Here is a 22,781-nt window from a genome sequence, read left to right on the forward strand (position 1 = left end):
ACAAGAATTCCGAAGATTTAATGAAACGAAGAAAATTAAGTGACATTCTGCTTACTCCTTGGTAGTGTTTGCCATATTTTTCCCCTTCAATTACTCACGTATTTTAGGTACCTTGAAGTAACGGCTACCCGAGATTAACGCGTCCACCGAAAGTATAATGGCTATCTGAAATTAGCGACTGCACGGATAGATGCGGCCTCTTAGGCCTTCTGATTTTGAAAGTAACGGTGGACGCTACTTTAGGAGAGCTAAAGGTGGGAAAAGCACGGCAGTTTTGTAAACCTTACGGAACATAATATACCACGAAACGCGTGGATTTCCTTGTTTTTATCCTGTAACATATCATCAAGGGAAACGTTTCTTAGTTGCGCTTGAAAAAAAACATATGAAAAGGAGGCCGCGCTTAATATAATTGTTAATACAATACAGTGCAAAGGTCAGTCTTCTTATCGCGTGTCGTTTATAAAATACCACTTAAAATGAGCGTTTCTCGACCTATGTGGGACGTTTTGACAACGACGGCGGCGACGGAGACGGCATCAAGAGGGTTCGTCGCGGAACAACACCGGCCTTTAGCGAGTGGAAAAATCGATTTGCACGTGGGTTACAATCTTCGTGCATTTCTTTGGGAAGAACGTAAGCACAAGGCGTTAAAATAAATTTCATCCCTCTTCCCTTTGTAAACTTCGAAGACGTTGCTACCAGTGTAGCTCCTAGATCGTTCGCACACAGTTTCCAAGCTCAACACGTTAGGGTGATGGCGAAACAGTTACAGTACTCCTAGTTTATTTATTTATTTATTTTTTAAAATGTTTCAATATAAATTTCATCTCTTCCGATTTCCTCTAATGTGTAATAAGACCTAGAGGATGCTTCCCCTAATCAGCCTAGCGTAGTGATACACCCTTATACCATTTGTACTGACACCCAGTATAACAAAATACTCGTCCAACAATGGTTGAACCAGTATGACTAAGTAAACCATTTTTGAACCCTCTGTTTCATCGATGTTGACCAGTACATCGCGTGCGTAATGTTTGCTACGAGAACACTGTAAATTACACAATTTGTCGAATTCTACTTCCAAGTTTTTGTTAGCAAAGAAGGCTATATGACGGCAGTCAACTTGTCATTCCACCCAAAATAACGTAGACTTTTGAGAAGAACAGCAATATAGATATGAAAGAAACCTGGATTAAACCTCCCTCGGAAGCATCACTTTTTCACTTTTTGTGGAGGCTGAGACTAAACCAACAAACTACTGATAGCAGCTGCCAGGTATGACTTCGACCTCATGGCTTACCTGTCTGTTCTACTCCATGAAATTATCCGATACGCAGAATGCAAGGCGTATTACCATATGATCACAACCACAGCATTTTTAGCGCTGACACAGATCAAAACAAGTTGAAATTTGCATTTATTTGACATTTTCGTCACACGACGTAAACCACTTCAATGCATAGCTATATATATATTTTTTTAATATTAAACTCGCAAGGAACGGACACGATTTCTTTAGCGTCGTCAATCTGTAGCAATAATTGCATAAATCGTCATTTAGGACTAGCAATATTCAGTGATGTTAGTAATGCTCATTTAATGGATATGAGAAAAAAAGTATTTTCTGAGTCCATGAACGACGTTACATCCATAATCTTGTCTACAACGCTTAGACACTCTAGCCACAGGACTACCGAGGGTCTAGTGAATAGCTAGGTCGGTGATCATGACTAGCGTACGCACATGCCTACACACATCGTGAACCCGGGGCAAAACGTAGGATAAAACTGAAGCTGTGGAAAACAATGATTCTCACTATTATATCTAAAGGAATCAGGGAAGTTTTTTATATCTGTGTTTGGCAGAGTCGTCTTGTCCTGATACCCCTCCAATTATACATGGTGCGTCTATAACCTGTTAAAAGAAAACAATAGAGCGTTTTCATTGTCACGCAATAAAAAATAAAATCAAAAATCATTCAGTGGAGTAAGTCAAGAAATTGTGATATTACAGGAGATAAATAAAGTAGACAGTTCTCTAAGTTTAAGGAGTGTGCGTTGGCCCAAAGTTGAGATATTCGTCGAAGTGTTCCGCGCAAATTTACAGAGCGTAGTATGGAGCCGCCATGTTGGTGTTTCTCTGCGGTACACCAATATGGAGGCCGGAAAATAGTGTTCACTTCTGGAACCTACTTTGGTTATCTGGGGTAATGATTATCTTCACTGAACAAATAGACATTTAAATAAGCACTTTTCCAAACACGACAACGACTTAAATGGCGTAAAAAAACGAGATAAATACATATTTTTCGGCAAACGCGATCGTAGCATTATGTGACGCACCGCCATAACTTCGAAATTCAACATGCGCTGGTTTCAAACGAAGGGCGCTACTGAGTTGGAAAGTTGTAAACAGGGATGTCAGTCGTTTCGCCTACATCGAAGTCGTTTCGGCTACACGGCCAAAGTTGTTTCGCCTACACGGTCTGAGTCGATTCGCCTACATCAAAGTCGTTTTGCCTACACTTAAGTCGCAATATTTTGCGAAACGACTGGTTATATAGCTTTAGTACCTCTTATGCCTGATGAGGATAAAAACTTTGGTGGCTCTTTAGTTTGGATTTAAGAATTTGATGACGTCACCTGAAAACGATCTATAAATAGATGTTATTCACCGGCTGGGAGGTCCGTATAGGGAAAAACTGTGCCCGAGGCCTTCAGTACGGGCCTAGGCCGCAGACCGAGGGACGTACTCAAGGTCGAGGGCACAACTTTTCCATATACGACCTAAGCCGGTGAATAACGTTTCATTTTTCTCTTCTTTTTTCTTTCTGAAAATGAACATGTCAAACTGGTTTGCAAAAAGTGCTTCTACACGCTCTATGTCGCAGCGTCACAGTTGAAATTTAACTCGTAACTGAAAAAAAAGCGCTCTGTTTGCAAATGTCTGAGAAAAAATGATAGATCAACGATAAAACAGAAAAAAAATAAATATAAAAAGCAAACAGTGATATTTCATAGCAAATACAGAGAAATAAACCAAACAAACCAAACAATGATGTTTGAAATTTTTTTTACAAACAAGCGAATGATGTTCTACGTATGCTTTGTCTTATTGAAAATGAAATCATACTTTTAAATTCGGTTTCAACGAAAGTTCTTAAAACACGAGAAACATTTAGTGAAAAATACTCAAACATGTCAGTCTCTGTCTTCATACTGATCTTATTATTTCAATTATTTATCTTTTTCGCCGTTACGTCCTTCACAAATCAGTGCTTAAAAAGAAAATTACACAAGAAAAACTTCTTGATGTTAGTTCATGCAAACTCCACATCGTTGCGAATGAAGCAAAATAGAACGAGATTAGAAAATAGAACTCTAAAGAAAATAACTGAAGTCAAACGAAACACTGAGCTCAAAGGACTGTTCTGCGGCTCAGTCGTTTTAAATCAACTAAGTTAAACAGCATGTCAACAGTTCAAGAAAAATATCTCGAAAAACCACAGCGTTGCAATGAGTTTGTTTGCCCATTTTAGCTACGAAACCGTATATTCCAAAATGAGGCAAAATAGAAGGAGATTACAAAATAGAACTTTAAAGGAAATAACGGATGTCAACCGGAAGCTGAGCTCAAAACACTGCTCGCAGTAAGTTGTTTAAAGTTAAACGGTATGTCAACAGTTCAAGAAAAACAACAACTAGAAAAGCAGGAAACCAGCAAAGTGTTGTTAGCAACATTAATTGAATACTCGACTTCTCGGAGAATAATTAGGCCTTCTATTCCATTACTGATGTCTTCCTCCGCTTTGCAACGTTTAGTAAGCCAAAAATTGCATTTTAAGATGGAAAATACAACGTTTCCTCGCGCCATAGTACAAAAAACTACTTCAAGATTTCTCGCGAATTTCGGACCGGGCAAGCCGTTCCTGGTGTGGGAAAAAGCTGGACCGGCCAAGAGTGCCGGCGTTATCAGCCAATCAGATTCAAGGATTTAGGATTCTGGCCTGCTGTGATGCTTCAGAAAAAAATAATATTGCTTATTTTCTTAGATGAAAGTCAAGACCACTGCCCTTGAGGGCATACGCGGTGGATTAGAGTCAACTTTGACTTTTATCATTTGGCTTCCCGATATAGATTTTCTGCAAAAGGATTCATATGCTATTTCTACTTCTTACGTTTAAGTCGAATGTTGGCCTTATCAGACAGCAAACTTTCCCTGAACCACACTCAAGGTCGTCATCAATTTTAGTGAAGCCGTGTGGACACGACTCACCGGGGAGACAAGAGGCCCAGTCTGTGTCCGCTACCACGTTTGAACAAGAACCTGATACTTGATGGTCTACAATACAAACGAAAAAGAACGATGTTATAGTTAGATACAGAAAGTGCAACGCAAACTAATATGGGCTGAGCACGACGTAGCACGTACCAATCCGGCACCTTAAACTCGTCAACTAGTATGTCACTAGATAAAATACGCCTACGCCGCCGGAAACTGGGAAACATTTAACAATTATCCTGTGAAATTCCGCGGAATATCGTCTGATACTTAGCCCACGAGGCCGTAGGTAGAGTTGGTTAAAATCAGGGAATATTCCATAAGATTGAGCAGGATAATTTTTTTGTTACATACGTCACAAATCACTGTTTACTCAGTTTGTTGCAGAAAAGCCGCAAAATCCGAGCGCGCTATGACCATATTTGCACATAGTCACGATCTGTTGAATAATAAATAATGGTAATTGAACTGAGTGGAGTGCAATTTGGTCTGAAATCATACGCGTGATTTCAAAATCGAACGAGCGCGTAGCGCGAGTTCGATTTGAAATCACAAGTATGATTTCAGACCAAAATTGCACGACATGAAGTTCAATTGCCACTTTATTAGATCCATTTTGAAATCGCACAATTTTATCGCCTTAATTTTTAGACTTTTGGTGTATTGTTCCAGTAGCCGGTTTGTTAAAAAAAAGCGGAACCGGAAACGCCTTTACGTCTCATTTAGTATGCAAAACGATGTCATGTGACGAAAACTCATCCGAGCATGACAAAGAAACAAGCGGTTTTGAAGTCAGAACGAAAATAGTCTGCTTCAAGTATAAAAGTTCAATTCTCGTCGCTTGAATCAATGATGGAAGGTCTTTCTTTCTTCTGTGGTTGAGGCTGAGACTTTTCATTGTCTTTGGAGAAGGAATTTGAAGGTGCATCCTGCGTAATTCTGCGATGGATTTCTTTTGAGTTGTGAAACTCCCTCGAGTGCACGATGCCCAGTGGATGGTACGTTTTTTTCTCTTTCATACCGTTTAATGGCATGATTTTAAGGGAGTCCAGCTCGTTATCATCTCCGTTTCTTTTTGTGACCTCGGCGAAGGACTCAATACTCAGGACCTTGTCAAGTTCTTGCGGCGCCATTTGTTTCGAAATAGGGAGCTTACGAATCGACGACTTTCGGACGACGGCGCCGTTGGGTCACCTTATAGTCTCGCGTCGTCGTCCTGTAGAAATTTGAATTTACGATTGGCAGTAAAGACGACGACGTTTATGCGCGACCGGCAAATTTTTTTTGTCTCAGGAGCTCGAGAAAAAAAATACTCAAGACAGACCAACAAAATGTGCTAGCATGGCAGAAAAGAAAGCGCAGCTGTACGTCGAGAAAAATTTGGGTTCTAAAAGATTAGGCTGGCTATAAGACCACTCAAAACAACAGAGGAAAAAATCGCCTAGCTCTCTAGTTGAGCTATCTAGTCCTTGTTTCTAACTGTCGACACGAATGCTAAAACCTTTTAGTCCTTTCAAATTCCTTGTACACCAAAAAATGTCTTATATTTCAGTGAAGCGAGATTAAAATGAAAGATTTTTCATACAGCAATTTGCTTTTCATTCACACCGTGTCGTGCTTTGACCGCTTTCAGTGTTGGTTGAACTCATAGCGTTCGCCATGGCACTGCAAAAGGTCGTTTCTTGAACGAAAACAGGCAAATAAAATTAAAATCAAACATCAAGGACATGCCCCTAATGTGATACTTAAATTATCTGGCAAAAATACCCGAAGTATCGAGGGAAAACTTTGAAAACTAACCTCACGGCCTCCTGTTTCCAAGACGCCGGCAAATCGCTCTCACCAACGTCGTCGACTTTGGCGCGAAGCTGGGAAGTGCTCAGAAACGCATGCGCAGTGAGCATGTCACGCAATCTAACGGCGGCGTCGTGCAAAAGTCGTCGATTCGTAAGCTCCCTAATATTTCCAAGATGGCGGGACTAACACCAGCTTCGTAAGACGTTCATTCATTCACTGTTTTGTGGAGCGGGGTGTATTTTGACTATGTTTATTCACAGCGACAGAGTTGAGCTCTTTTGTTGCTTCGTTTGAAACTACCAGAAACCTGGAAACATCTACCTTCTTGAGATGGCCCTGAATTTGTTGTTGTGTGGTTTTCGTTTGTTTATGTTTTACTGGACTCGGTATCATAGGGATTTTGAGCAGATGTTGAAGAAAAATCGCCAAAATATTCATCAAAATGGACACTGAAAGCTGGAAACTTCCATTAAAGTAGGTGTTCAGCCTGAAGGAGCTGATAATCGTCATTTAGAAACTGTAATTAATTACATTCGTCAAGTTTTTTGGAAAAAAAAAACCACAATAACAACAAAGTTTTGGCAATACTAGTTGCTAAATTCTCCACACAATGGCTTTTTGCCTTTCATTTTCCTGAAATTTTATTGTTTACTTTAAACTAATATTGAAATCTGATTTGTTGTTTTTTTTTACTGTCCCATTCTCAATGGCTGAGAAAAAGATGCGATTTAGAGCAAAAAATAGTGCGATTCGTGAATAAATCGCACCATTGAGAGCCAATCAGATTGCAAGGATAGCCAGTGATTTCAAAATGGATTTAATAAATTTTATAATCCATCAAATATTTTCGCTCGCGCGCGATTGGTCTAAACACGTCACGTGACCGAATATTCCCCAGCTAAAACTGGGGAATATCCGAGAATACTCCCCAATTTTCAAAATTACGCGTGTTGCGAAAAAGATTGGAAGGATAATAAATACAATAGCCTCCATTTGGCGCGAAAATATGCCCGGATATTAGCTGGTGGACTATATTTGTTCCCCGAATCCCGCAGTTTTCACGTGAGCTCGCCTCTCGGGGATGTAACTCGTTTTCTGCCAAAAGGGCTGTATACATATTCATGTTGTAGACACGATCCCATTACAGCGGATGGTATATTGGAGGACAATACTTGCAGCTAAGATTTCTCTTTTGCCAAGCGGGATGGTATACCGAGAAGGGACAAGGTGAAGATTAGCTTTGGTGTTTGATACCAAAGAGCAGAGAAAGTAATCTCGGGGTTGTTCAGTATGGGCAGTCTTGACATGCATCTGACGACTGCATGAAGGCTGGGCAATTGCCGGGGATGATTGGATGACAACCCGTCTTCAAAGAAGTCTCAGTTGGTTGCAGAAACCAACAGTTAATAGGTTGGAGGAGGAAGAGTGGTCAAGATTCTGAGGGAGAGAGAGAGTGCCACTGAGGAATAGGAACTGATCCAAGTTGATAGATTTTTGTCCCAAATGGCTCCCTCATGTCGTAGTTACCTATTTCCGCCCTGTTAGATTGGTTATGAGCTGTAATGGTAATTGCCCTCTGACAGCTGAGATAGTAACTGTTCTTCGCGGTCACAACAACAACCTCCGTGTTCAATTCATTTCGATATTTTCTGCCAGTTTTTGAGACAATTTAGCTGACGATTCCAACGCCACTCAAGAAATGACTGCTTTAAAAACGTCACGGTAGATTAGCGGGTTCTCTTTTCAATATGCTCTTGTTCTCTTTGGTTACATTTGGTACCTTAGTAGCTCGGCGATAGTTACCATCTAATACGCTATATAATCAAAGCGGATCTAAAATGTAATCTACGCATGTAAGCGTAGGAACGGGACGCTTCAAGAGCATTTGAAAAACTTTACGGGCGTTATGATAACCATTGGCGTGGTCGTTTTACTAACTAACAAGCCAAAAAATAAGCTTTTCTCATTTCATGGTCCTTCAAATTAAGTTTGCACATTCATGAAACTTCTCCAAACAGGAAATACCAATGGGGCGTTTTAGTCGCAAAACATTCCTTCAAGTGCAGAAATAAAACAGAGTGTGTAATTGTACAATAATTCCTTTTTTTGGGAGGGGGGGGGGGGGGGGAGATAAGTGTATTTTGTATGTGAGATACGGTCCTCCTGATCGCCTTTGACAGTTGGACGTTCTGCTTTATGTGCGACGAATGGTGAGAGAAACACGTCAAATCGGCTTTGGACTTGCCTTTTACAGCAAATAAGGTTTGAAGATTTCGAAATTACCAGCTCTGTGTCTATTTCAACTTAATATAGGTCAAGTCATGTGGCGCATGCTAATATATATGTCTAACCCGTAAATTGAAATTTGACGACGGATGGTCAAATATTTGCATTTTTAGCGTACTTTGAAAAGCTCTCGCGTCGCTCACGATCATTTGCCCAAAGAACTTTTTACAGGAATCTGTAGACCATCCTTCTGCGATTCAACCACCAGAAGCTTAATCTATTTGAAGGTTTCGCACATGGTGAAAATCAGTTATATTCACGAAGTACTTTTAAGTAAATGAAATACATGTCTTCGAAATTTAGATATTTTGCACCCAAAAAAAAAAAACCCGCAACATTCCCTAAAATCAACCCAGTACACATTTAAACATTGCACAAAAATATTTGAGTGTTTTAAAGACGGAAGAATGCATGCGAGGCTCTCAAACTTGTTTAATAAAATGGTGCGTCAAATGACGATTTTAAGGGAATTTGATAATTTCCATATTTCTTTGAATTAAAAGGATATTTTGCCAAAAAAAAAGACTATCCAGTAGTTTTTGTCATGCCCTAGCCTGTCTATCATAAAAATATGAGCGAAATCGAATTTTCGACCCTTGCGTAGTTATTTCCCGTATTTATGGACAGGGACTCTAAATATGTTCTTCGAGGAGTTATAGAAACCTCGGTGGGTTGACCTAAAAGCAGCCGTCCTGTCAGTAAAAATCGCAAGGGTTGTTCACTTGTAGTTTGTAACACTCAATATCCCGATTTTTTTTTTAACTGAATGACTAGGATATGAAATGGCGATTTTTGCACGAGGTACCACTTATCCACCACTTGCACGCCACTTGCACTTCGCGTTGTCAAATCTCTTGACCTAAGTGTACCTTAAGATATTTAACTGCATACATTTCAAGAAGCATTGCTCTTTCGTTTGGTCTTTTTATGATACCGCGCCATGTAACAAGTTGCTTAGTGCTCTCAATTTAGCCATTTGTTTTGTGACGCTGTCACTGATCGCTAAAAAGAGTCACAAATTAAAAAATATATATATATTGCAAAGAATAGAGTGTGCCGCCAAATTGTTCATGTAACCATAAAAATTGCGTAGCAGTCTGTCTTCTTTTGATTAGTACATTAGTTTTTGCAACGTATTTTTTATGTTTATTTGCGGGTAATTCTTTTAAAACAGCAACACTCCACTCGTTTTTTTTGTTGTTGTTTTTTTTTTTGCTCTTCGTTCCTCCGATTGAAGAAAAAACTTCTCTCAGAATTCATCGCTCGGGAGTCTAAATGAATGTAACAGCTTTCTCCTGAAAACGTTTCCTACGCAATATTCCTTTGCCGATTCATTTTATGGCTTGCTTGTCGCAGCAGCTATTCTCAACTTGGCCTTTAACCATTTTGCTGAACGTCTTGGTTGTGATCGCCGTGGAAACCAAACAAGGACTCCAAAGGCACCTTAACATTCTGTTAGCTTGTTTGGCGCTTACTAGTCTCATGGTTGGGCTAGTTGTACAACCATTTCACATAACCATGACTATTTTCCTTCTACATGGTGGAGATTTTCACAAATATTGTGACATCCACTCTGCATTTAACAGCAGCTTTTAACTCGGTTTTAATCAGGGGAGAATGATCTCTGGCCATTGGCATACCATCATCCACGCTTCAATCGTCAGAACAGTTCGTCTAATAGTTTCCTCCGCTCTGGCGCGAATTGCAACCACGTTGTACTTTCTTGCTATTTCCAACTCAACAATCGTTAGATTCTTTTGTCTTGTAGATCCTTGTAGCAGTCATATCGTCAATCGTTTCCTTGCAGGTCTTTCTTTATAAGGAACCCCGGCGACCAGATAAACAGACTCTCTCACTACAAGTTTCCTTCGAGGCTATAGAGCCATGAGAAGCTCCCAGGCTAACCTTATCTGTTTAATTCATGTTTTCGTATCGTCACTTGCTAAGAATCACGTTTTTAAAGCACTGCTAGTCATTTCGCATAAAAAACTGAAAAGTTAGAAATTTTAAAACCGTAAGTGTGTAATGATACCCTTCGTTTGCTAGATTTTCTGACCGGTTAAAGCCTTCGTGAATGAAATGTTCGAACATGACGGAGAAACAATCGGCTAAAATGGTGTGTGTACATCATCAAATAGAGGTTACAGTATCACTTAGCATCTTCAATCAGGGCAGCACGTTTCGCTTCTAGGCTCTTAAACCACTTACAGAAGTTAACATGTCTCTCTTTCTATTTTATTTTTCCCACGTGCTGCTATCCGTAATCCCTTGTGCTTTACAATACATACAATGACTTCTAATGGATTTTCTAAAAGGTTCAGGTGAATTGTTTACCTTTGCGTTAACACATAATAACTTCTAATGGGTCCTAAAGCGCTCGTAATGGGTTCGGAGTCAAACTGACGGATAGTTTTTAATGGGACTTCAATGCTTAATTGTTGAAAATGGACTAATTCTCTTGCCCTAGATCTTCGTTCTGTATTTTACAAAACTTGTCATACAGAATACATGCAAGAAATGCCCGTAAATGTAGCTAACCGTATCAGCAGTTGGGTTTTCTCCGCTGTGTTAAAAAGTGATGTCACTTACTACTTTCCGTAACCCAAAAACATTTTCAATGGTGGACAATCACTTCATCCAGTTGACCTGAAATTGAACTTCAGTATAGTTTTAGTTCTTAGTGCACCAAACACATAAAGGTCAAAAATCTTAGGCTTGCTCTTCACTCGTTTAGAGTTCGATCGATATGAGGCTTAATGGACGGTTGAAAGGGATCTTTTTTGCAAATTGCATTTCTAATTAAATCTAAACGGAGGTTTTAATTGCATCAGTTCCAATTTGCCTGTCCACAAACAGAATTAAAAGCAAAAAAATGTTAGATCAGGGAATGATAAAATTATTTATTTCAGAGGACTGCATTGTCCGTGGAGGAGGCAATTGAAACTCATTGCTACATCAGACTTAAAAGCGAAGTATGGTTCTCCCCATGGAAACGCCAACAGCATGGGGCCATAAGGCCATCTAAAAGCGAACACTGTATTATAACAATTCATACAATTGAAATAGATCACGGAAAGGAAAAAATTATTCATTCATTCTTGAAGCTTGATCCAATGAGAAAGTTTCTGAAAATTGTTCTTGGGACACAAAGATATTTACATAGCCACTACCCGAAGGAAGGTAAAATATTTATGGGCTATAATTTTATGATTGTCTTGCTTTGATGCAGCACAACAATACATCGCACTTTTCTATCGCTCAGAAGACATGAAAAACGAAGAAACTGCCACCGCTTATTCGTAAAAATGACAACGCTTCTACATAATTCTTGCACGCTCTGAACGCCCTAAAGAAAGGCGAAGTATAGTTCTCCCATGGAAACGCCAACGACACGGTGGCTATGAGGGCACCTAAAACTGAGCAAATATTGTAATTTGACAATTCAAACAATTGAAATAGGTCACAGAAAGGAAAAAATTATTCATTCTTGCAGCTTGATCCACTGAGAAAGGAGAAGAAAATTGTTCTTGGGACACAAAGATATTTACATAGCCACTATCAGAAGGAAGGTAAAAGACTTTACGAGTTACAATTTCATCTCATAGTTTATAGGATTCTTAACAACGACACAATCGGATGTCCTCGTGATTGTCTCCTTTGATGCAGCACAACAATACATCGCACATTTTTGTCGCTCAGAAGACAGTAACATGAAGAAACTGTCACCTTTTAGTCGTTAAACTGATAACACCCCAATATAATTTTTATACGCTCTCAATGTCTTAAAGAATAAAGCCGCGGGGTCGCTTTGCGTACATTTCATTTTAGTTACGGGTAGCTTGCCACTTCAAGTTAATCCGTCGTACATGTAGTTATATCCAGTTTTTACCCTCGCCCCTCTCAGCATTTTTTTTTTTTTCGTTTTGTTTAGTTCAACTTACGATGAAAACTTTGATTCTCTTTATCGTGGCCATTTTCCTGGTGTCGGCTGTGAACTCCCGTACTATCCACGAAGGTAAGAACATTTTAACCAAGTCTCAAACAGTCATAACTCTCTGTTGCAATTATCTTTTATTACGTTCTGCAAATGGTTAGGAATGCAACCTGGAAGTTTTAAGAGTATATACACCAAAGCTCAAGTGCTATTAAAACCATCCCTTATCAATTTCAAGAACACATTGTTTTTATTTTGAACTTTGAAAATATCAATTATCTTTTATACAACGGTACGACTCAAGAGTAGTGTAGAGGTTCTAGCAATTGCATTAAATGCAAATGCCGAGCAGCCGAGAAAAAGCAAAGGCTCCTTTGACAAAATGTACGGACTAGATTATTTGCTGATTACGGATACAGCTTACTTACAGTTATGCTGATTTGTAATTGTTGCACAGACCCCGGGGAGGAAAAACGAGACGAGGGCCTGCGGACTGATGTCACCAACGAGAAGAGATTGGTCATTCCTGGTCGTCCGCATCCCTGCGACAACTGTTACTGTTCAACTGCTATTCCTCTTAAAGGAATATGTAAGAGCTGCTGTTCGTAGCATATCAAGGTAAGAAAGAGGCAATAACCCCAGTGATTTTTTTTTCCCTACACCACCCGAGGCGTGCTGCTCTCAGTTGCACGTGTTTAAGTTTTTCTTCATTTTCAATCTTGGATGCATTCAGGGGAAACTCTCAAAGATACCTGCTGGAAATATGACGCCCCTACTAGACGGAGTAACAGAATTGCTAAGCACTTTCTAAAATTTTCGCATTTTCAGAAGTTTGGCTAAAAGAATATTGTTAGTCGTTAGAAGGTAAACCGAACGACATCTGAAATACGGTCACACGTTTTTCACGTCTCTCGGCTTCAAACAATTATTAGATTAATAACGAATAATGTCCACGGTGAACACCAAAGACATGAACGAGGTCTACCATCGATTGCCTAGATGATGATGATAATAATAATTTATCCATTAAGGGCCATTTTTATTGAGCTCAATAGAGCAGCACAGTACATTTACTCTATAATTCACTAAAACTAATAAAACTACATAGACACAGTTTCTAATCACACAGTTTTAAAACCCACATTGATGTCGTTTTTTTATCTCTCAGACCGCCATCAGAGCACGTGGGGATACAGTTAACTAATTGTTGGCATTCGTGTTATAAGAGCATTAAAAAGTTCAATAAAATGTGACAGGTTGACTTCCCTTAGTTGACAGTTGAGTTCAATTTCGTTCGCGTGCATTTACCCTCCTCACTTGACACTAACACGTAGGGGCCAAACCTTCCCCCAAATGTTTCGTCAGTTCTTGGGTATTTCACATTATTTCCCATTACTTAAAAAGTATTGACTCTTTCTACACCAAACTTGGCAGATGAGCAGGAGACCTATTGCCAATTATATTTACGTGAAAAATGTCAGTAAATGTCAAAGTTGTGACGTCACAGTGATGACGTCATGTTTTTTGCCACTTTTGAAGTTTTTAATATGCATATTTTTTACAATGTGTTCGAAAGAGCACATCAAGGGCAGTTGAAACCTGAAAAAATTTTGTCCATATCACAAAAATTAAATGAAATATGGCATTTTTAAATATGAAAAATAACTCTGCAAAATATGGGGTCCCCCCTTGAGAAAAATCCCCAAATTGGAGCCGTAATTTTGTTCCAGCAAATGCAGCTATGTTGCACATGTGATGTGCCACATGACTAAAGCAAAAATAAAGAAGAAAATCGGAATGAAAAATTATCCCTCTAGTGTTATTGCGTTAAAATTAATTTTGTTACGCCATAACCTGTGACGTCACCCGTTGTTTTACTTTTAATACCATCCTAACAAAGGCGAAAAACAAATTTCTAAAACCATACGATTTTTGACAACATCAAGCTTTCTATTTTTCGAGATTATTAGCCTTCCTAGAATAAAACTGAAAAAAATAAACCAGAGAGACTGACTTAAGAAGGACAGTATGGTTAAGCAAATTCCGGGAGGGGCAACCAAAAAATATTTAACTTACCATATCTCGAAAAATAATCATCATAGGAAAAAACGGTTTCCGGCATTTTACTCCTCAAGTCAAGGCCTTTCCAATGACATCATCTTTTTATCAGATTTTACAAAAAATTATAGCGCGTTTTGGTGACGTCATCAATTATGACATCATAATCTGACATTTTGTCACAACTTCCAAATTAAAATAAACTGGAGAACAAAGAAAGCTCATCTCCCAAACTTGGTTCAGAAATATATAAACCAAGCAAATATAGCCTTCATGAACCATCAGGGGGCTGGTTTGGCCCCTACGTGTAAGGACGCAATTCCACGAGGATTGTGCTAGCTAAACCTGATTTCTATTAGTCAATATACAGAGTACTCCCTACCTTACCCAAGAGACCACAAAACATTTCCTAGACGGAAGCATAGGAGTGAATAGAAATGCTTTTTAGTACAAGAACAAGAATCCATACAAATTCGTCTCAGCCCAAGCACAACAGAGCATTAGACCTCTTCGTAACATGGTGAGCAAATATAACCATACGAAGCTATTCAAACTCTTTGTAAACTAAGTCTAATACTAGCCTTGTAAACTAGTATGAATATATGAAATTCATATGTTTGAGATGCGGATCAAGAAAAGAAGATGTGAATGATCATCGCAGTTATGAACACTACTTTAGTAAAGCCTGAAAAAAAAAATTGGCTTGTACGGTACCGTCAAACCCACGACCGTCTGTGATGCCGGTCCAGTGCTCTCCCAACTAAATAGCAAGTCAATTGGTAGCTGGCCACTTACAGGTTTGTTAGAACCTGCGAAATGGCCAGCTCCCGGTTGACAGTTGTTTGTTTCTTGTTTGTTTGTTTGTTTGTTTGTTTCAAGTTTTCATCTCTCTTCTGCTTAAGTAATATTCATAACTGCGACGAACTTTCACATCTTCAAAGTCTGATAAGGCAGTCACAGAAAAGCTCAATTCAAAACCTTTAAAGTGTCAGTACAACCACAACAACAACGTTCCTTAAGAGTACGCTTTCATTCGCTTTGTTAGGAATATTTCTCTGAAATTGTGCAATCTTGGGTCGCTAATACAATCTAGGCATTCGTATCAATAATCTGCAGTTAGAACACAGGGGAAAACAGGAGGTATTCTGAAGGCCAGAAATTGTATCAGTTTCCGATCAAAAGCGATTGTTTGAGATACTAATTGGTACTCGAATACCATTCTATCTTCCTTCAGTCCGGTAGTCTCTTTGTCATAAATACAATTACTCATGCGCGCTAAACGATCACAGACGCCGGTTTCACAGAAAAACAACAAACCTCTGTTAGCCTCTGTGTTGAACGGCGCTACCATTAGGCTCACGAACTTACAACTCAAGTTTAAAATTTGGACAAGCTATATATTAATTAAAGCACCTTTCAATCAAAATCATGGAAAAGCTAATTGATTTACTGTACAAGAATTCCGAAGATTTAATGAAACGAAGAAAATTAAGTGACATTCTGCTGACTCCTTGGTTGTGTTTGCCATATTTTCCCCCTTCAGTTACTCACGTATTTTAGGTACCTTGAAGTAACGGCTACCCGAGATTAACGCGTCCACCGAAAGTATAATGGCTATCTGAAATTAGCGACTGCACGGAAATTTGCGGCCTCTTAGGCCTTCTGATTTTGAAAGTAACGGTGGACGCTACTTTAGGAGAGCTAAAGGTGGGAAAAGCACGGCAGTTTTGTAAACCTTACGGAACATAATATACCACGAAACGCGTGGATTTCCTTGTTTTTATCCTGTAACATATCATCAAGGGAAACGTTTCTTAGTTGCGCTTGAAAAAAAACATATGAAAAGGAGGCCGCGCTTAATATAATTGTTAATACAATATAGTGCAAAGGTCAGTCTTCTTATCGCGTGTCGTTTATAAAATACCACTTAAACTGAGCGTTTCTCGACCTATGTGGGACGTTTTGACAACGACGGCGGCGACGGAGACGGCATCAAGAGGGTTCGACGCGGAACAACACCGGCCTTTAGCGAGTGGAAAAATCGATTTGCACGTGGGTTACAATCTTCGTGCATTTCTTTGAGAAGAACGTAAGCACAAGGCGTTAAAATAAATTTCATCCCTCTTCTCTTTGTAAACTTCAAAGACGTTGCTACCAGTGTAGCTCCTAGATCGTTCGCACACAGTTTCCAAGCTCAACACTTAGGGTGATGGCGAAACAGTTACAGTACTCCTAGTTTATTTATATTATTATTTTTTTAATGTTTAAATATAAATTTCATCTCTTCCGATTTCCTCTAATGTGTAATAAGACCTAGAGGATGCTTCCCCTAATCAGCCTAGCGTAGTGATACACCCTTATACCATTTGTACTGACACCCAGTATAACAAAATACTCGTCCAACAATGGTTGAACCAGTATGACTAAGTAAACCATTTTTGAACCCTCTGTTTCATCGATGTTGACCAGTACATCGCGTGCGTAGTGTATGCTACGAGAACACTGTAAATTACACAATTTGTCGAATTCTACTTCCAAGTTTTTGTTAGCAAAGAAGCCTATATGACGGCAGTCAACTTGTCATTCCACCCAAAATAACGTAGACTTTTGAGAAGAACAGCAATATAGATATGAAAGAAACCTGGATTAGACCTCCCTCGGAAGCATCACTTTTTCACTTTTTGTGGAGGCTGAGACTAAACCAACAAACTAGTGATAGCAGCTGCCAGGTATGACTGCGACCTCATGGCTTACCTGTCTGTTCTACTCCATGAAATTATCCGATACGCAGAATGCAAGGCGTATTACCATATGATCACAACCACAGCATGTTTAGCGCTGACACAGATCAAAACAAGTTGAAATTTGCATTTATTTGACATTTTCGTCACACGACGTAAACCACTTCAATGCATAGCTATATATATATATTTTTTAATATTAAACTCGCAAGGAACGGACACGATTTCTTTAGCGTCGTCAATCTGTAGCAATAATTGCATAAATCGTCATTTAGGACTAGCAATATTCAGTGATGTTAGTAATGCTCATTTAATGGATATGAAAAAAAAAGTATTTTCTGAGTCCATGAACGACGTTACATCCATAATCTTGTCTACAACGCTTAGACACTCTAGCCACAGGACTACCGAGGGTCTAGTGGATAGCTAGGTCGGTGATCACGACTAGCGTACGGACATGCCTACACACATCGTGAACCCGGGGCAAAACGTAGGATAAAACTGAAGCTGTGGAAAACAATGATTCTCACTATTATATCTAAAGGAATCAGGGAAGTTTTTTATATCTGTGTTTGGCAGAGTCGTCTTGTCCTGACACCCCTCCAATTATACATGGTGCGTCTATAACCTGTTAAAAGAAAACAATAGAGCGTTGTCATTGTCACGCAATAAAAAATAAAATCAAAAATCATTCAGTGGAGTAAGTCAAGAAATTGTGATATTACAGGAGATAAATAAAGAAGACAGTTCTCTAAGTTTAAGGAGTGTACGTTGGCCCAAAGTTAAGATATTCGTCGAAGTGTTCCGCGCAAATTTACAGAGCGTAGTATGGAGCCGCCATGTTGGTGTTTCTCTGCGGTACACCAATATGGCGGCCGGAAAATAGTGTTCACTTCTGGAACTTACTTTGGTTATCTGGGGCAATGATTATCTTCACTGAACAAATAGACATTTAAATAAGCACTTTTCCAAACACGACAACGTCTTAAATGGCGTAAAAAAACGAGATAAATACATATTTTTCGGCAAACGCGATCGTAGCATTATGTGACGCACCGCCATAACTTCGAAATTCAACATGCGCTGGTTTCCAAACAAAGGGCGCTACTGAATTGGAAAGTTGTAAACAGGGATGTCAGTCGTTTCGCCTACATCGAAGTTGTTTTGGCTACACGGCCAAAGTTGTTTCGCCTACACGATCTGAGTCGATTCGCCTACATTAAAGTCGTTTTGCCTACACTTAAGTCGCAATATTTTGCGAAACGACTGGTTATATAACTTTAGTACCTCTTATGCCTGATGAGGATAAAAACTTTGGTGGCTCTTTAGTTTGGATTTAAGAATTTGATGACGTCACCTGAAAACGATCTATAAATAGATGTTATTCACCGGCTGGGAGGTCCGTATAGGGAAAAACTGTGCCCGAGGCCTTCAGTACGGGCCTAGGCCGCAGACCGAGGGACGTACTCAAGGTCGAGGGCACAACTTTTCCATATACGACCTAAGCCGGTGAATAACGTTTCATTTTTTTCTGCTTTTTTCTTTCTGAAAATGAACATGTCAAACTGGTTTGCAAAAAGTGCTTCTACACGTTCTATGTCGCAGCGTCACAGTTGAAATTTAACTCGTAACTGAAAAAAAAGCGCTCTGTTTGTAAATGTCTGAGAAAAACTGATAGATCAACGATAAAACAGAACTTCAAATATCTCTTAGAGCAATAAATATAAAAAGCAAACAGTGATATTTCATAGCAAACACAGAGAAATAAACTAAACAAACCAAACAATGATGTTTGAATTTTTTTTTACAAACAAGCGAATGATGTTCTACGTATGCTTTGTCTTGTTGAAAATGAAATCATACTTTCAAATTCGGTTTCAACGAAAGTTCTTAAAACACGAGAAACATTTAGTGAAAAATACTCAAACATCTCAGTCTCTGCCTTCATACTGATCTTATTATTTCAATTCTTTATCTTTTTTCGCCGTTACGTCCTTCACAAATCAGTGCTTAAAAAGAAAATTACACAAGAAAAACTTCTTGATGTTAGTTCATGCAAACTCCACATCGTTGCGAATGAAGCAAAATAGAACGAGATTAGAAAATAGAACTCTAAAGAAAATAACTGATGTCAAACGAAACACTGAGCTCAAAGGACTGTTCTGCGGCTCAGTCGTTTTAAATCAATTAAGTTAAACAGCATGTCAACAGGTCAAGAAAAATATCTCGAAAAACCACAGCGTTGCAATGAATTTGTTTGCCTATTTTAGCTACGAAACCGTATATTCTAAAATGAGGCAACATAGAAGGAGATTACAAAATAGAACTTTAAAGGAAATAACGGATGTCAACCGAAAACTGTGCTCAAAACACTGCTCGCAGTAAGTTGTTTAAAGTTAAACGGTATGTCAACGGTTCAACAAAAACAACAACTAGAAAAGCAGGAAACCAGCAAAGTGTTGTTAGCAACATTAATTGAATACTCGACTTCTCGGAGAATAATTAGGCCTTTTATTCCATTACTGATGTCTTCCTCCGCTTTGCAACGTTTAGTAAGCCGAAAATTGCATTTTAAGATGGAAAATACAACGTTTCCTCGCGCCATAGTACAAAAAAACTACTTCAAGATTTCTCGCGAATTTCGGACCGGGCAAGCCGTTCCTGGTGTGGGAAAAAGCTGGACCGGCCAAGAGTGTCGGCGTTATCAGCCAATCAGATTCAAGGATTTAGGATTCTGGCCCGCTGTGATGCTTCAGAAAAAAATAATATTGCTTATTTTCTTAGATGAAAGTCAAGACCCCTGCCCTTGAGGGCATACGCGGTGGATTAGAGTCAACTTTGACTTTTATCATTTGGCTTTCCGATATAGATTTTCTGCAAAAGGATTCATGTGCTATTTCTACTTCTTACGTTTAAGTCGAATGTTGGCCTCATCAGACAGCAAACTTTCCCTGAACCACACTCAAGGTCGTCATCAATTTTAGTGAAGCCGTGTGGACACGACTCACCGGGGAGACAAGAGGCCCAGTCTGTGTCCGCTACCACGTTTGAACAAGAACCTGATACTTGATGGTCTACAATACAAACGAAAAAGAACGATGTTATAGTTAGATACAGAAAGTGCAACGCACACTAATATGGGTTGAGCACGACGTAGCACGTACCAATCCGGCACCTTAAACTCGTCAAACAGTATGTCACTAGATAAAATACGCCTACGCCGCCGGAAACTGGGAAACATTTAACAATAATCCTGTGAAATTCCGCGGAATATCGTCTGATACTTAGCCCACGAGGCCGTAGGTCGAGTTGGTTAAAATCATGGGATATTCCGTAAGATTGAGCAGGATAATTTTTTTTTACATACGTCACAAATCACGGTTTACTCAGTTTGTTGCAGAAAAGCCGCAAAACCCGAGCGCGCTATGACCATATTTGCACATAGTCACGATCTGTTGAATAATAAATTTTATAATCCATCAAATATTTTCGCTCGCGCACGATTGGTCTAAACACGTCACGTGACCGAATATTCCCCAGCTAAAAGTGGGGAATATCCGAGAATACTCCCCAATTTTCAAAATTACGCGTGTTGCGAAAAAGATTGGAAGGATAATAAACACAACAGCCTCCATTTGGCGCGAAAATATGCCCGGATATTAGCTGGTGGACATTATTTGTTCCCCGAATCCCGCAGTTTTCACGTGAGCTCGCCTCTCGGGGATGTAACTCGTTTTCTGCCAAAAGGGCTGTATACATATTCATGTTGTAGACACGATCCCATTACAGCGGATGGTATATTGGAGGACAATGCTTGCAGCTAAGATTTCTCTTTTGCCAAGCGGGATGGTATACCGAGAAGGGACAAGGTGAAGATTAGCTTTGGTGTTTGATACCAAAGAGCAGAGAAAGTAATCTCGGGGTTGTTCAGTATGGGCAGTCTTGACATGCATCTGACGACTGCATGAAGGCTGGGCAATTGCCGGGGATGATTGGATGACAACCCGTCTTCAAAGAAGTCTCAGTTGGTTGCAGAAACCAACAGTTAATAGGTTGGAGGAGGAAGAGTGGACAAGATTCTGAGGGAGAGAAAGTGCCACTGAGGAATAGGAACTGATCCAAGTTGATAGATTTTTGTCCCAAATGGCTCCCTCATGTCGTAGTTACCTATTTCCGCCCTGTTAGATTGGTTATGAGCTGTAATGGTAATTGCCCTCTGACAGCTGAGATAGTAACTGTTCTTCGCGGTCACAACAACAACCTCCGTGTTCAATTCATTTCGATATTTTCTGCCAGTTTTTGAGACAATTTAACTGACGATGCCAACGCCACTCAAGAAATGACTGCTTTAAAAACGTAGATTAGCGGGTTCTCTTTTCAATATGCTCTTGTTCTCTTTGGTTCTCTTTGGTACCTTAGTAGCTCGGCGATGGTCACCATCTAATTCTCTATCTAATTTAATCGGACCTAAAATGTAATCTATGCATGTAAGCTTAGGAACGGGACGCTTCAAGAGCAATTGAAAAACTTTACGGGCGTTATGATAACCATTGGCATGGTCGTTTTACTAACTAACAAGCGAAAAAAATAAGCTTTTGCTATTTCATGGCCCTGCAAATTAAGTTTGCACATTCATGAAACTTTTCCAAACTGAAAATACCAATGGCGCGTTTAAGCCGCAAAACATTCTTTCAAGTGCAGAAATGAAGCAGAGTATGTAATTGTTTTTTTTTTGGGGGGGGGGGGGGGATAAGTGTATTTTGTATGTCAGATACGGTCCTCCTGATTCATTTATTTCAAACGAGAGGTTTGTTGAACAAAAAGGAAATTAACTCACCAGAAGTTAACACAACAATCACTAGCAAAGTCGAGATCACCGTCTTCATTGTGCCGTTATTGATTCTGCAATTAGGCGAAGGAAATTTGTGACAATATGTCAGAAACTGCTGAGAACGCTCATTATTTGCTGAGCGAACATTGTGATAGGAAGGAACTTGGCAGAGAATGGGATAGAATTTTTCGAGCGCTTAAGGCGCGCCTAAATCTCTTGATTATTCAATGCGTTTTGTTATCGAGATATAGTTTCTGAACCCTGCATCCGAACTGTCCGAGGGATAAATTTTCGCTACATTTTGGTAAAACTGGGTGTTACAAAGGTGAGGAAAGGGCTAGAACGTCCAATACAGGGGGGTATATATTTTGTAGCCAAATACCCTTACAAAAACACAAGCAAATCTTCAGTACTGTAGTTAGCTATATGGGAAGTTACCAAACTCCGTTTGTGTCACTTGGGACCCATTAATTACAACTAAGTACGTAACAAGCCTAAATCAAAGACACTTAGACGTAACAGTTTGTGCATGTCTTTTAAAGTGATATTTTAAGCTTTTTTAGTTAAAAATGGTTTGCCTGGTATCGTCAGAAAAAAATAATGTTGACCTTTTCATTTCTTCCGAGGACTAAAACGTGTTGAATGATTTTAGAAATAATATCTCTCTTCTATAGGTAACAGATTACTTTGTCAGGTATGTTGATGTGTTTGTTACGAAAGGCAAACAATAATATGAGGTTTACAAAGACCATCATTGAAACCTTTGTCTGAGGTGTGAGAATTAATGACATTAACAATTACAAACACAACTAAAGGAAAACAAGTCATATGAAAGGTCAAGTTAATGGTT

At 39.3% G+C, this 22,781-nt stretch overlaps 3 long non-coding RNA genes across 5 annotated transcripts in view; 1 reads left to right on the forward strand and 2 right to left on the reverse strand.

Moving 5' to 3' along the window:
* Positions 1 to 1,580: 1,580 nt before the first annotated feature.
* Positions 1,581 to 4,488, reverse strand: LOC149113368 (uncharacterized). The gene is made up of 2 exons (XR_016206794.1): positions 4,181 to 4,488; positions 1,581 to 1,917 (listed from the first exon to the last, which is right to left on the reverse strand). It is a non-coding gene; the product is annotated as an uncharacterized LOC149113368 (long non-coding RNA).
* A 7,372-nt stretch (positions 4,489 to 11,860) lies between these two features.
* LOC149113369 (uncharacterized) lies at positions 11,861 to 13,571 on the forward strand. Its single transcript, XR_016206782.1, has 4 exons — positions 11,861 to 11,936; positions 12,299 to 12,382; positions 12,759 to 12,919; positions 13,470 to 13,571. It is a non-coding gene; the product is annotated as an uncharacterized LOC149113369 (long non-coding RNA).
* A 3,716-nt stretch (positions 13,572 to 17,287) lies between these two features.
* LOC149113370 (uncharacterized) overlaps positions 17,288 to 22,781 on the reverse strand; it is a 5,625-nt gene continuing 131 nt past the window's right edge. For 2 of the 3 annotated variants that reach the window (XR_016206775.1, XR_016206777.1), the window contains exons 2-4: positions 21,938 to 22,002; positions 20,011 to 20,174; positions 17,288 to 17,728 (exon numbers count right to left, since the gene is read on the reverse strand). This is a non-coding gene — a long non-coding RNA (uncharacterized LOC149113370). Of the gene's footprint in view, positions 17,729 to 20,010; positions 20,175 to 21,937; positions 22,191 to 22,781 lie in introns of those variants that run through there. The other variant, XR_016206776.1, reaches the window with a different exon arrangement.

The sequence above is a fragment of the Orbicella faveolata genome, unplaced genomic scaffold (assembly GCF_042242905.1).
Source record: "Orbicella faveolata isolate gen_17 unplaced genomic scaffold, um_ofav_v1 contig_15, whole genome shotgun sequence".
NCBI classification, from domain to species: Eukaryota; Metazoa; Cnidaria; class Anthozoa; order Scleractinia; family Merulinidae; genus Orbicella; species Orbicella faveolata.